This window comes from Microcaecilia unicolor, chromosome 3 (genome assembly GCF_901765095.1).
Source record: "Microcaecilia unicolor chromosome 3, aMicUni1.1, whole genome shotgun sequence".
NCBI classification, from domain to species: Eukaryota; Metazoa; Chordata; class Amphibia; order Gymnophiona; family Siphonopidae; genus Microcaecilia; species Microcaecilia unicolor.
The window spans coordinates 309630754-309644812 of record NC_044033.1 but is presented as its reverse complement, the minus strand read 5'-3'; positions in this window follow the sequence as shown (position 1 = coordinate 309644812).

The window sequence follows — 14059 nt, the reverse complement described above, 5'->3', positions numbered from 1 at the left end:
ATAAGTCTTTCTGCAAGTCATTAAAGAGGTAATTATTTAATGCTATTTAATTCTAGGTTGCAGTGCTTGTTATTGATTTATTGTAATACTAGTAAAAAAGGCCCGTTTCTGACACAAATGAAACGGGCGCTAGCAAGGTTTTCCTTGGAGTGTGTATGTTTGGGAGAGTGTATGTGAGAGTGAGTGTTTGAGAGTCAGAGTGAAAGTGTGAGTGTGTGAGAGAGAGAGTGACTCTGGGTGTGAGTGTGTTTGTGAGAGAGTGTGTGTGAGAATGAGAGTGTGTGCAAGTGTGTATGTGAGACACAGTGTGAGAGAGAGTGTGTGTGTGTGGGCAAGAGACAGAGTGTGTGTGAGACACAGATTCTCTGTGAGAGTGAGTGTATGACACCAAGCGAGTGTGTGAGTGACTGTGTGGCACATAGAGAGTGAATGTGATACTGTGTGAGACAGAGTGTGTGAGAGTGAGAGTCAGAAAGACATTGTATATGAGAGAGACAGTGTGAGCCGTGCCCTCCCAATCCATGGCCATCTGTCCCCTGCCCCCTCCATTCATCCTTTTCCAGCAATTCCCCTCTGTCCCTGAGCCCTGCCCTCCCAATCCATGGCCATCCATGTTTGTCTGTCACCTGCCCCCTCTATTCATCCCTATCCAGTATTTCCCCTCTCTGCCTGAGGCCTGCCCTGCAATTCATATCCATCCATGCCCATCTGTCCCCGCCATTCATCCCTATGCAGCAATTCCCCTCTCCCTGAGTCCTGCCATTCCAATCCATGCCCATCCATGCTCCTCTGTCACCTGGCCCCTCCATTTTTCCCTATCCAGCAATTTCCCTCTCTCCCTGAGTCCTGCCCTCCCAATCCATACCCATCCATGCTCCTCTGTCCCCTGCCGCCTCCATTCATCCTTTTCCAGCAAGTCCCCTCTCGCCCTTCCATGACCCCCCCCCCCTCGCATCCATGCTACTCTCTCTCCCATGTCCCAGCCTGGCCCACCCTCTTCTCCCCCCCCCCCCTTCGCATCCATGCCCCCCCCCCTTCGCATCCATGCATCCCTTTTTTTTTTTTTTATTCTTTTTAACTTTACCTCCGTGGCGGTTCGTGCAGCGAAGCGTCAGGGAAGGAGGCGGCGCTCCCGACGTCTAGCTTTCCCTTCGCTGTGTTCCGCGGAACACAGCGAAGGGAAGGCTAGACGTCGGGAGCGCCGCCTCCTTCCCTGACGCTTCGCTTCCGTATTTGTTTGTTTAGGCGCGAGGGCGGGGCAGAGACGGCTGGATGGCTTCACACCACGAACGCCACGAACTCCACGAACCCCACGAACCAGGGACTCAGGGAGTGACGTCAGATGGCTTCAGAACGTTGTCCTCATTAGAACGTTCACGGTGCGTTTTATTATATTAGAAGATTGCCTGATGCTTCTAGTGAATGGCAGTATACAAAGTATATTTGAAAAAAATCTCAGGACTTACAAGTTGGTATCCTGCAGTCATATACAGTAGATATATGTTTAATTTGCCATTTTGGGGAAAATTGCTGAGAAGCTGTTTTTTTCCCCAACTCTAGGATTTTTGTGAAGCGATGAAGTCTATTTGTCTTTTTCAATCTGGGTTTAGAGAGAGTCATAGCACTGAGACTGTGGTATCTTAATGGCTGCTAATGAGTCAAAATTCTTTACATATTTCATTAGACTTTACAGCAGTGGTTGATGCACTTGAACACACTTTCTTATTATCTAGGGGGCCCTTTTACTAAGCTGCATAAGGCTTTACACGTGCTCAACGGGTGCCAAAATGGAGTTACTGCCTGGCTAGTGCATTGCTCTTGTGGTAATTTCATTTTTGGCTCGCATCCGATACACATGGCCGAAAAATTATTTTTTATTTTCAGATGCGCGTATCTGATGCGCGCCAAGTGGCATTTGGTGTGCTTAGGTCATTACCACCCAGTTACCGCGTGAGACGTTACTGCTAGGTCAATGGCTGGTGGTAAGGTCGCAGACCCAAAATGGACGCGCAGCAATTTTGATTTTGCCGCATGTCTATTTTTGGCAAAAATAAAGAAAAGGCATTTTTTACAGGTGTGCTGAAAAATGATTCTGCGCGCGCCCAAAACACATGTCTACACTACTACTACTACTACTACTAACTAGCATTTCTAAAGCGCTACTAGGGTTACGCAGCGCTGTACAATTTAAACATAGAAGGACAGTCCCTGCTCAAAGAGCTTACAATCTAAAAGACAAGAAAACAATCTAAAGACAAGTGAACAATCTAGAGGACGAGTGAACAGTAGTCTGATAGGGTGGATAGATTGGGGTATTTTATATATCTCGAGTGGTTAGGCGCCGAAGGCAGCATTGAAGAGGTGAGTTTTAAGCAGAGATTTGAAGATGGGTAGGGAGGGGGCATGGCGTATGGGTAAAGGAAGATTGTTCCAGGCATGGGGTGAGGCAAGGCAGAATGGGCGGAGTCTGGAGTTGGCAGTGGTGGAGAAGGGTACTGAGAGAAGGGCTTTGTCCTGTGAGCGGAGGTTACGGGCGGGAACATAGGGGGAGATGAGGGTGGAGAGGTAGTGAGGAGCCGCAGACTGAGTGCATTTGTAGGTAAGGAGGAGGAGCTTGAATTGTATGCGATAACTGATCGGAAGCCAGTGAAGTGATTTGAGGAGAGGGGTGATATGAGTATATCGGTTTTGGCGGAATATAAGACGTGCAGCAGCGTTCTGAACTGAATGAAGGGGGGATAGATGGCTGAGTGGGAGGCCGGTGAGGAGTAAGTTGCAGTAATCAAGGCGAGAGGTAATGAGAGCGTGGACGAGAGTTCTGGTGGTGTGCTCAGAGAGGAAAGGGCGAATTTTGCTGATGTTGAAGAGGAAGAAGCGACAGGTCTTGGCAGTCTGTTGGATATGCGCAGAGAAGGAGAGGGAGGAGTCGAAAATGACTCCGAGGTTGCGGGCAGATGGGACAGGGAGGATAAGGGTGTTATCAACACTACACTACTGCAGGCCATTTTTCAGCATGCCTTTGTAAAAGGGCCCCTAGGATCATTACGGCAATACCTCCAAATGGGGTAATTTTACGCATACAGTAATGAACCTCACTTCTATACCAGGGTATGTGGAGTATGATCTCAGTTTCTCAAATTTAGTGCTAATATTCGCCGTAGAACTTGCATCTGAAATTTTGAGTTTTTATCTGTCATTTGAAATGAATGTCCATTTACTTGTTTGTCTGCTATTGACTGGGTCCTATCTTCAGTGTACTAGACAATGAATTTTTGCTTATTTTGGTCCCACATTGTAGAATTTCCTTCCTCTTTCATGTCATATTGGAGAGGGATTATATGAAATCCAGAGGATTGTTAAAGTCTGATTCTTTAGTAATTGATCATGTTGGAGGGTCATTATACTGATGACTTCTATTGTGTATTCATTTTATTTTATTGTCTTCATTTTGTGCTTTATTATTGTTTTTAATGTACCATGATTTGGGTGTGTCAGTAAGCAAGCTGAATTAAAAAAAATGGAATGGAATGAATGAGCTAAGATTTGTGTAGTTTTAAAGGTAGGAATGAGGGGTTTGGTGGAGGGAGGGAGGGAAAGGACAGCCGGTCTGGGAACAGGATTAAAATAATCAACTAAATCTTTTGTTAATACTGAAAGAGTATTAGTGCACTAGCGCATCACCAGCCGCTAGCGTGACTTAGTAAACATGGGGTAAGACTTTTTTTCCTAACTTGGGTTAGGGTGGCCCCCAATGGATGCTATCTTGAACATTGATCTTTCCAGTTTGCAGCAAAATAGCTCCTGACCGACTATACACCAATTCTGCACCGGGACTAGCTTGCTACACACACACACACTGTAACTGAGACCAGTTCCTTATATCTTGATTAACTGTACAAAGAACTTGCCATTAGTTTAGCCACCCATTTATTTATTCCAACTGACACTGTACCACACATCTTATCCCTAAGCATTAGTATCGTAGCAGTGTTATTTAAATGTTCTAATTTTGTGCTTATTAGATATTCCATCACTATTACGCTTATATCGTATTATATCTCTGTTATTTGAGTTTTAGTGATGTTAAACGTATATATTTTTTATCCTGTTTCATGGTAGTCTTATTATTAGGTTTCAATTTGCTATTTTCAAATTTTCCTCTTTCATTGTATTTATGTTTATACTTGTACATTTTACTATTGTTATGCTGTTAACAAAATTGTACCACCTGTATGCCACCTTGGGTGAATCTCTTTATAAAGGCGGTTAATAAATCCAATAAATAAATAGATTGTGCAGGCTGATGCCTTTCAGAAGAGATAGGGTACAGTAAGCAGTGACAGGAAGATCAAATTTACTTCATCTGCAGAGAAATGCACTCATCACCATGGCAACATGGCCTGCCAGCTTCTAGCAGGACCTTTGCACACTTATGCTGACCTGATGAAGTTGCATCTGAAATGGTCTGCACTGTGTGCATGTTCTGTCTCTATATATCAGTGTTTCCCAGACCTCACAGCCAAGCAGGCTTTCAGGATATCCACTAAAGATGTGCTGTTGTTGAAAAAGAACTGGGAAATAGCATTTGGTGTTTCATTTTGAGTCATTCCCTGTCTAAAAATGACCAAAAAAATCCAAAAACAAAAAACAAACCCATCAGTCAAATGATGTTCTATTTTGGTTCCTGCTAAATCAGTTCCCTCGTTACAGTTATTAGCACAAGGAGAACTATCTCTAGCACATGTGAACATGACAGAAACAAAAAGAAAATGAGAGAACACACACACACACAATGAAAACGTAAATGAAAAATGAAACAAAAACAATGGTATGCAAACCCCTAATATAAGTAAGCATGAAATAACTTTGAACATACTAAGGGCAATTTTATAACAGCTGGAATGAAGCTGAAAAAATTTCTTCTTGCTAACTGAGAACTGTGTAAAATGTTAAACTGGTCAAGGAAATTTGACAATTGAGCTGCAACCACATCCTCCATGATCTTGGCAAAATGGAGAACGGACGCATCTGGTCTAAATGTCCAGGTTGTGAGAGGGATTCACTAGAATTCTTAACAATATGTGTTAACATAATCTCTCACATTATAGACAGTTGGAGTCCTTGGAGAATCGGTCCAGGGCAAAAAATGTACATTTTATGAAATTTCTGTTGACTCACTTTTATCTCCAGAAATTTTGCTACTGAAATACGTTAGGGAAGTGCTGTCTTTTACAATACTGTATTATTATTTCAGATACAGTGGATGAATAGTCTAGTGGTTAGAGTACTGGGCTGACAACCAGGTAAGCCTGGTTCAAATCCTGCTGCTACTCCCTGTGATCTTGGACAAGTCACTTAGGGCCCTGTTTACTAAGGTGCACTTGCATTTTTAGTGCTCGCTAATGGTAGAGACGCCCATAGGAATATATGGGTGTCTCTAGCATTCGCGCACACTAAAAATGCTAGCACACCTACAGCGCGGCTTAGTAGCTTTAGGTTTGGCCTCAGCCTTTGATTTGGTGGATCATGGACTGATTCTTCAGTGTCTGGAATCCATAGGGATTGGGGATACAATATTGAAGTGGTTTGATTCTTTTTTGACTGACCGAACCTTCACTGAATCTTTATCTACCTCACGTTTCGACCTTGTATCACAGAGTACCACAAGGTTCAGTTCTTTCCCCAATTTTGTTTAATATTTTAATTCAAGATTTTGGCACTGATGTACATTGCTATGCTGACGATATATTTCTTTTTAGCAAACGTTTCTCCATTATCCCCTGACTTATCTCTTCAAATCTGTCTTGATGGTGTATCTGGTTGGATTTTGCATAATAATTTGGTTCTGAATACTACTAAAACAACTGTGTGTTGGTTTATGGGGCTCTTGGAGTCTGAGTCTGACGTCGGTGCCGGGCAAAATCGTAGAGACTATTATTAAGAACAAAATTACAGAACATATTCAAAAGCATGGATTAATGAGACAAACATGCTTATTTTCGAAAGGGATTGCCAGCGATCTTCCGACATAAATCGGGAGATCGCCAGCGATCTCTTGATCCTGGCCAAATCGGTATTATCGAAAGCCGATTTTGGCCGGCCACAATTGCTTTTTCGTTGCGGCGCCGGCCAACTTTCAAGGGGGCGTGTTGGTAGGGTAGTGAAGGCAGGAAGGGGGCGGGGCGTGGTTACAAGATGGCCGGCTTCCCCTTATAATGGAAAAAAAAAGGCTGGCTCGAGCGAGCATTTCGCTGGCCGGACTTGATCCATTTATTTTTAGGACCAAGTCCCAAAAAAGGTGCCCCAACTAACCAGATGACCACCGGAGGGAAGCGGGGATCACCTCCCCTTACTCCCCCAGTGGTCACATTGTATTATATCTATGGTATTTGAATTCCAGTGTTGTTAAATGTGTATATATATTTTTTTACTGTTTCATTGTAGTTCTATTATTAGGTTTCAATTTACTGTTTTCAAGTTTATTTTCAAGTTTATTCTTGGTTATTTTACTATTGTTATGCTAGTAACAAAATTGTAAGTTTTATGTTAAACTGTACCTGCTGTACACTGCTTTGGGTTAATCTTCATAAAGGTGGTTAAGAAATAAATAAATATCTCATCCACAGTCAAATATTGTTTTTATTCCCTTCGATTCATTTGTTGTCTCCACAGTTATCTCAATGATTCTTCCTGTGCTATTCTACTCTGTTCACTAATATCCTCTTGTTTGGATTACTGCAATATCATCTATTCTGGTCTTCAAAAGGCTTTCCTCAAATTTCTTCAGATGGTACGGAATGCCGCCATTTGACTGCCTTCATATGGCCATAGATCCGATTGCATTACCTCTTTACTCGCTCATCACCACTGGCTCCATGTACTGTATCGTATACAACAAGATCCTTACTTTAATCCACAAAGTTTTATACTCTGGTAACCCTTCTTACCTTTCTGCCCTTATTTCTCTCTATACTCCTCCCAGGGTTCTTCGTTCAGCCCTGTCCTCCCATTTGACTCCTCCCCCACTACATTGTTCTTGATTAGAATCAACTCATCACTCAGCCTTATTCTATGCTGCTTCTACTCTCTGAAATGCCCTCTTTTGATCCCATCTTAAAACCTTTCTTTTTATCCAGGCTTTCCCTTTCCTTTCACCATCCCTCTTGATCTGGCTGATTTGCCTGCCCTGAAGTACTCTAACTCTAGCTGATATTTGTTCTGGTCTATCCTTTTAAAATTTTATGGACTTCCTTTCATTTTACAATTGTTTTTTATTGTACACTGCTCTGATTACTTTATGAAGGACGGTATATCAAGCTCTAATAAATTAAACTAAACTAATATTCAGAAGGATTTGTGTATTCATCCCTGCCATTGAATATGTAGATCCTTTTAATGTTTTAATTACCAGTCTTTATACGTATAACTTTTATATGTATAGGTCACTAAAAGCATCTAAGCTATGCAGTCAATATTCAGCCAGCAGCAGTAAGTGGGTTTTTTTTTCTTTTAATGCCTACCATTGCTAGGGATGTGGGAAGGGAGTTAGGTCACATTGGAAAGGGTCAGAAGGAAGGGGAGACTTACGCATGTTTTTGGCCATTACCCAGAATCTATGTGAATGCTAGCTATTATTCAGTACTGGCACCTGCATAGCTAAATGACCAAGGTTAGGACAACTTTTTATGTAGTCTTATTGGGTCATTTAGCTATGTGTGCACCTGCACTGAATATTGCTGGCACCTACATAATTCCTGGCTCCTTCCCAACTGCCCCCCCCATAATGCCTTTTTCCTGCCTGGCTTTGTTATGGCTGGTTATTGTTGATATCAGAACGCAACAATGATTTTGCTACTGAGAGAAAAACATGTGATTTATACTAAATTGAACCCGCCAATTCCAAATATGAACTCTGAATTTGCCTGACACGTCTAGATTTTAAGTTATACATGCAAAGTCTATTCAGTTATAATATTAATGCTTGGGATGCATTTGTGCTAGTAGTGCAGAACTTCCTTGAGAACAGACGATCTGAAAACTATGCTGAACTAGTAGACAACATGCTTAAAGCATATGAACAACTTGGCTGCCGAAAGTCATTGAAAATGCATTTCTTACATTCCCATCTTGACTTTTTCCCACCCAATTTGGGACACATAAGTGACGAGTATGGAGAGAGGTTCCATAAAGACATTTCTACAATGAAGAACAGATATCAAGGCCGCTGGAATCTCAACATGATGGGGGACTACTGCTGGTTTTTGCAACGGGAAAATATGACCGGTCACAAACGCAAAAGCAAATGCCTGAAGCACTTTTAACAGTACTGGGCCTTGCTGAAGTAAGACTTTTAAACTGGAATACGAGACTTTTTTGAAATTTTGTTATTCCATTACATTTTCATTTACTGTTTACTACGAAAACTTTGATGTAGATCAGGTAATTGTTGTAGTAAAACTCGTTCTGTAAAAAGTTATTCAATGCTTTCCAAGTGCTTAATTCATTTGGGCAACCTTATGCATAACAAAATTTCCTGACGTGTTATATCAATTCTGACTTCGGATTTGGAATACGCACACTGAATTTAGTATAGGACAAATGGGTTTTGCCCAGTAGCACATGAAAATTTTTTTGTTGTTGTGCTGTGATTTAGCGGCACTGCCTGGTTAATTGGCTGGGTGCACTTTAAGTGGGCAGGACCTCTCTTGTTTGGTTAAATCATTCTGAATATCTACCCCTACGGATATGAGGAGGGGGCATGTGGGCAGCAAAGCCACAAGTTATACAGAAATTGGCAAAATTCAGCTGCCTGGATAACATATACATATGTTAGCCTGCAAAAAAAAAAAAAAAAAAAAAAGCCTAACTGATATGCTGAAGTGGTGACCTGGTTGCCACATAAAACATGTCCAGTGATGTTTGTTATATGTATAGCACCATTAAGTGAAGTGCTGCCACTGGTGCTTTAATTTATCTGTCTGCCCCAGCAAAACCTGGACTGCACTGGATATCATTTAGGTTAGTGAGAAAAGAGAGAGGATGGAGAGAGGAAGGGAGACACTGAAGGGGGTAGTTATTAATGTGCATTATGGTCCTAAAGCTCATTATTTGGCCCATAAAATATGGGACACGTGAATGAGATGCAAAGCGTGCAAATATTTGCAAAACATCTCACTACTATGTATATCGAATAACACAACTTACAGTGAACACCACAAACCACATTATACCTGGAAAAATACCATCAGCAAGTGGAATTTTTCTGTCTCAGGATTTATCCAGGTACCACCTCTAAATATCAGCGATACCCAGGTAACTCCAGGCAGGCCACCAAGTACCCATATATTCAGTACCAGTTCCTGGATAGGGGGCCAGTACTGAATATTTGCATCTAATATAACTGGCAGCCATGTTAAAAGGGGCTGAATATTGCTCCCTTTAGTTTTAACGAAGCTTTACTGGTGCGGACAGGGAGGTGGGGGGGAGGAGGCAAGACATACATATGTGTATGTCTGTGTACGTGTGTGTGTATACATGCACCAGGGCCGCCGAGAAACAGAGCTAGCCCCAGTGCAGGGCCGCCGCAAACCCCCTCTCAGGTAGCCGCTGCCGCCCCCCAAATTCAGGCAGCCACCATTCTTGACCCCTTGGGCCACTGCCGCCCCCACCCCCTGACCTTCCTGAGTCTGCTCCTCCCTTGGTCTGTCACTCTCCTGCTCCTGTGTGTCGGGACCCAGGTTATCACATTAACGCAATCACCGGGTTCGGATACACAGCAGCAGGAGAGAGACAGACCGAGGGAGCAGAACCTTCTGGCGCCGGGCCCCCCACCTTGAATATTGCCCCCTTGCCACTCTCTCAGTGGCCCTGTTGTGTACAGAAATATAGAGAGATTGTTTAGGTGAAAGGTATACCAAAAACGTTTATGCTGCCATGAAGCTGACAAACAAGAAATGTGAGATGCTGTTCCTCAAACTGTTAATGCACACACAGCACTGTGCACTATTGCCTCTATGTCCATGTGTGTATGTGTGTGACCTCATAGAGGCTGACAGCCATAGGTCCTACAGCCCTCTGCTGAATAGTGTCTACAGTGATGTAATAGCTAAAGGGAAATGGGCAAATCTGGTGGACCAGCACTCCTTATCCACTTTTATTTAGCATATTAAAGTGCTCATTTTCAAAGAGAAAAACATCTCAAAAGCGGAACAAAGCAGTAAATGGACATTTTTCCCACAAAAACGTCTAAGTGGCAATTTTTGAAACTCAGAAATTGGGATGTTTTACTCTGCAGGTTGTCTAAATCGCAAGGGAACTTGTTGGAGACATGTTTTGGGCGGGCTTAAATCTGGACTGTTTTCAGCAATAATTGAAAAGAATAAAAGTCCAGGGCAAAAAAGAAGTATGCTTTTATCTAGACCTGTTTCAGTCATGACTAAGTTGGAAAATCGTGCTCTAACTGAACAGCTGAACACTTAAATTCCCAGTGGTCACTTACTCCCCCAACCTCCTAAAATGTGTCAGTGACAGTAGATGCCAGACTCTATGACAACTCCAGATACTATGACCATTCCTAAGAAACCAACAAACAAGTGGATGGAATAGTCTAGTGGTCAGTGCAATGGACAGGAGACCCAGGTTCAATTCCTAGTTTAACTCTTTAATTTCAGTACAAACATGTGAACCCTCCTGGAACATAGAAATACCATCTGTACCTAAGTATATGAGACCTGCAAGACTGAGGACTATTGTTGTAGTGGACCTTTAGGTATAGTAGATTTTCTCTGTTCATGGAGGGCTGACCATATAATATGAAGGGGTTTAGGTGGGATTTGTACCTGGGTCCTTTTCTATGAAATCCACTGTACTGACCACTAGGAATGCTGCCAGATAGACCTCCCTATGGCTTTTTTTTTAAATGTTTTTCCCTGGGACATTTTTTTTTTTTTCAAAAATGGTACTTACAGATGGATGTATTGAGCATAAAAAGTCTAGCTTAAAGCTGTATTTGAATCAGGAATTAAAACATTTTTCTGGTTTGATTATGGCTGTGAGCTAGATATTTTTTTTGAGACATTTTTGGCAAAACACCTCTTTTCGGACTTAGATGTTTCTCATACATTTGCACGCAGCTATGGAACGCACTACCGAAGGCCACAAAAAGAACACAAAACCTAGCCAGCTTCCGAAGGCTACTGAAAACAGATCTGTTCAAGAAGGCATACCATAAACATTCATCTTAAATACTAAATAATAAGACTTTACACAACCTAGACATAACTGAAATCTTTCACTGAACTGGTTAACCTCTTTGCCATTAATGAACAAGCACTACCACTTTAATCTTTATGTAGAATAGAATCTCTCCACAGTTGATGACCTAATGTATGCTACAATCCAATTTATTACTTAGGAACCTTCGTGCATTACCATAATATATTCTTCTTTACCATGTATATATGCACATGATATATATCTATACCATGATCTGTTCCATGTATGCTATGTTCCATGCATGTTACCATATATGTATGCACCTTAACGCATTACCATTTGTAATTCTGTTACCCGGAAATGGCAACCGCCATTACGGCAAATGTAAGCCACATTGAGCCTGCAAATTGGTGGAAAAATGTGGGATACAAATGCTACAAATAAATAAATAAAATGTAAAATTGAAAATGCCCTTCCACGTACAAATCTGTTCTTAATTTCAAGTTATCCTTAATCTAAGTAGTGCTGTAATGAGAAAGTTACTCACCCAGAGGTTTCACCTCAGCCAGTGTAAATGTATCTTTCTTTTGTCATCTGTCTAATTAGTTTTCCCAATATGGTCTAACAAATGTGAGATGCAGTTTCTTATGGGTGTGGAATTAGAGTATTTCTTAGGCTCATGAAAGGCTCTGAGATTACTATATATCTATTCATTAACTTTAATTATAACTGTTTAATGTAATACTCCCAATATCTTTTCTGAATAATAATAGCTGCCTACGAATCTGAGATGTTGGTGAATAGCACATGTCCTCAATTCACTGATTTTATATGGTCTGAATTATAGCATCTGAAGATTTTCAGGCATGAGTTAACATATGTTCGATAGCTGAAAATATCAGTGTGTGAGTAAAAGATTTCCAGTAGTTATAAATTTAGAAAGGAAGCATTTATCATCCTTACAAATGTTAACACTAAAATCCTTCTCTTTAACACTTTTAAACACCTTCCACTACTAATAAATTATATTACGAGATATGATATTTTTGTTTAACTATGAAAGAGCTTCAGACTTGATTCAATGTTATGATCGTCCCAACATTATAAGAAAGAATTGATTCAGGAGAAGGTTAAAGTAAAATATTAATTTACCTTGGGCCTCAACTCATTAGAGCACCCTGTACCCCATGGCTATAGCACCATTTTTGGATTGCTTACCCTCATTTTTGAAGGCTACATTGTGAGTGGCAGTAGAAGTGAAGGGTGACCCTTGAGGACATCAACCAGTGTGTGGAATGGCAGGCATGTCCAGCAAAGCCAGAAGACTGGAGGTAGAGAAGCAGAGAGGGATTGATACCAAGATAGCAGTCAATGGGGACTAGCCAGAAGAGGTGGCGCAGCATTTAACTAAATGTGTAACAATGGTATTAGAAGATAAGATATCACAGCTGCAGTCTACTTTTCGAGACATGAGAGAAATGATGCCTGCCCAGGCTAATTCTGAGCGCTGGATCACAGTGCAGGATTTAGCGACAGAAGATCTGAGGAACCAAATGGAACAACTGAAGAAGCTTAATGCAATTCTGCTTGATTGTACTGAGGATCAGAAAAACCTTTAATGGAGAATCAATATTCAAATTGTGGGCTTACCAGAATTGGTCCTGAACAAGAAGTTACTGCAGGCATATGAGTGAGAGACTCTGGAGTACCTGGGACTTGCACAAGAACAGAATCAGCTGTGAGCAGAAATAGCACATAGACTGGGCCCCACGCCCACACCAGGAGGAAGATCCAGACCAGTCATAATGTGCATCTTAAACTATGCAGACAAAATGGCGATGCTCAGAGTCTACTGAGAAGCGAAGGCTGGAGGTGCGATGAGAGAAGTCAACTTCTTCCATATGTGGTGGTCCTCTCCCATGGTTAACCATTTTTTGGCAGAAGGTGTATGGAGAAATGTGGGATATTTTGGAGAAGTCTTTTATTCTAGCTCCCATTTTTTGTCTACAGAGGTATGAGTGGAATGTGGAGTTATATGGGGCAGATCTAGCACTGGCTGGACATCTTGTTTGTGTCACTCATTACATTATTGCCACATTCTGTAAAGCTGCCCCATCCCTCAGTCACTGGTGTGCCCATGTGGTAGAAATTGCTCTAATTGAAAAGCTATCTTACTTTTTCAAGGGGAAACTTGATGTCTACAATAGAATTGAGAACAAGTACAGGAAGTTTTAAGACAGAAGAGCTCAGTGGTGGTGTATTATGTAACCCCTAATTTTACATTTTTCAGGGGGCTGTGAGCCTTGTTGACTGTATATATGAGATGCAGTTTCTGTCATTCAGTTTTTAAATTTATTGTAAAGCACATTACCTAAGTTTTAAAAACTGTCACTTGTATATACATGCCAATAAAATGTATAAAAGTACTCAACTATTTGAGGAAATGAAGGGAAGATATACAAGAGGCTCACTTATTGGCTCTGAACATACAAAATTACAGAGAGATTGGGTGGGGGAAGTCATAGCAGTGGCATTTAATGGTAGACAATGGGGAGGGCTGGAATGGAGGGAGCATAAGACTGTACTGGCTCCTACTGGGAGGTATGTCAAGGTGTTGGGAAAGGTTATAGGTATGAAAGTGTTACTGTGCAACTAGTATGCACCAAATAAGTGTGATCACAAATTCTTCTCCCAACTGCAAGAGTCGTGGGCAAAGGATCTGGGAATTGTTGTGGTGGGAGGGCAGTTGAATTATACCTATAATTTATTACTCCTAGTAGACTGGGGAGCTCATAGGGAGGAGGGGAATCAGTTTAAAGTGAGGAAGGTAATGAAGACATTTATA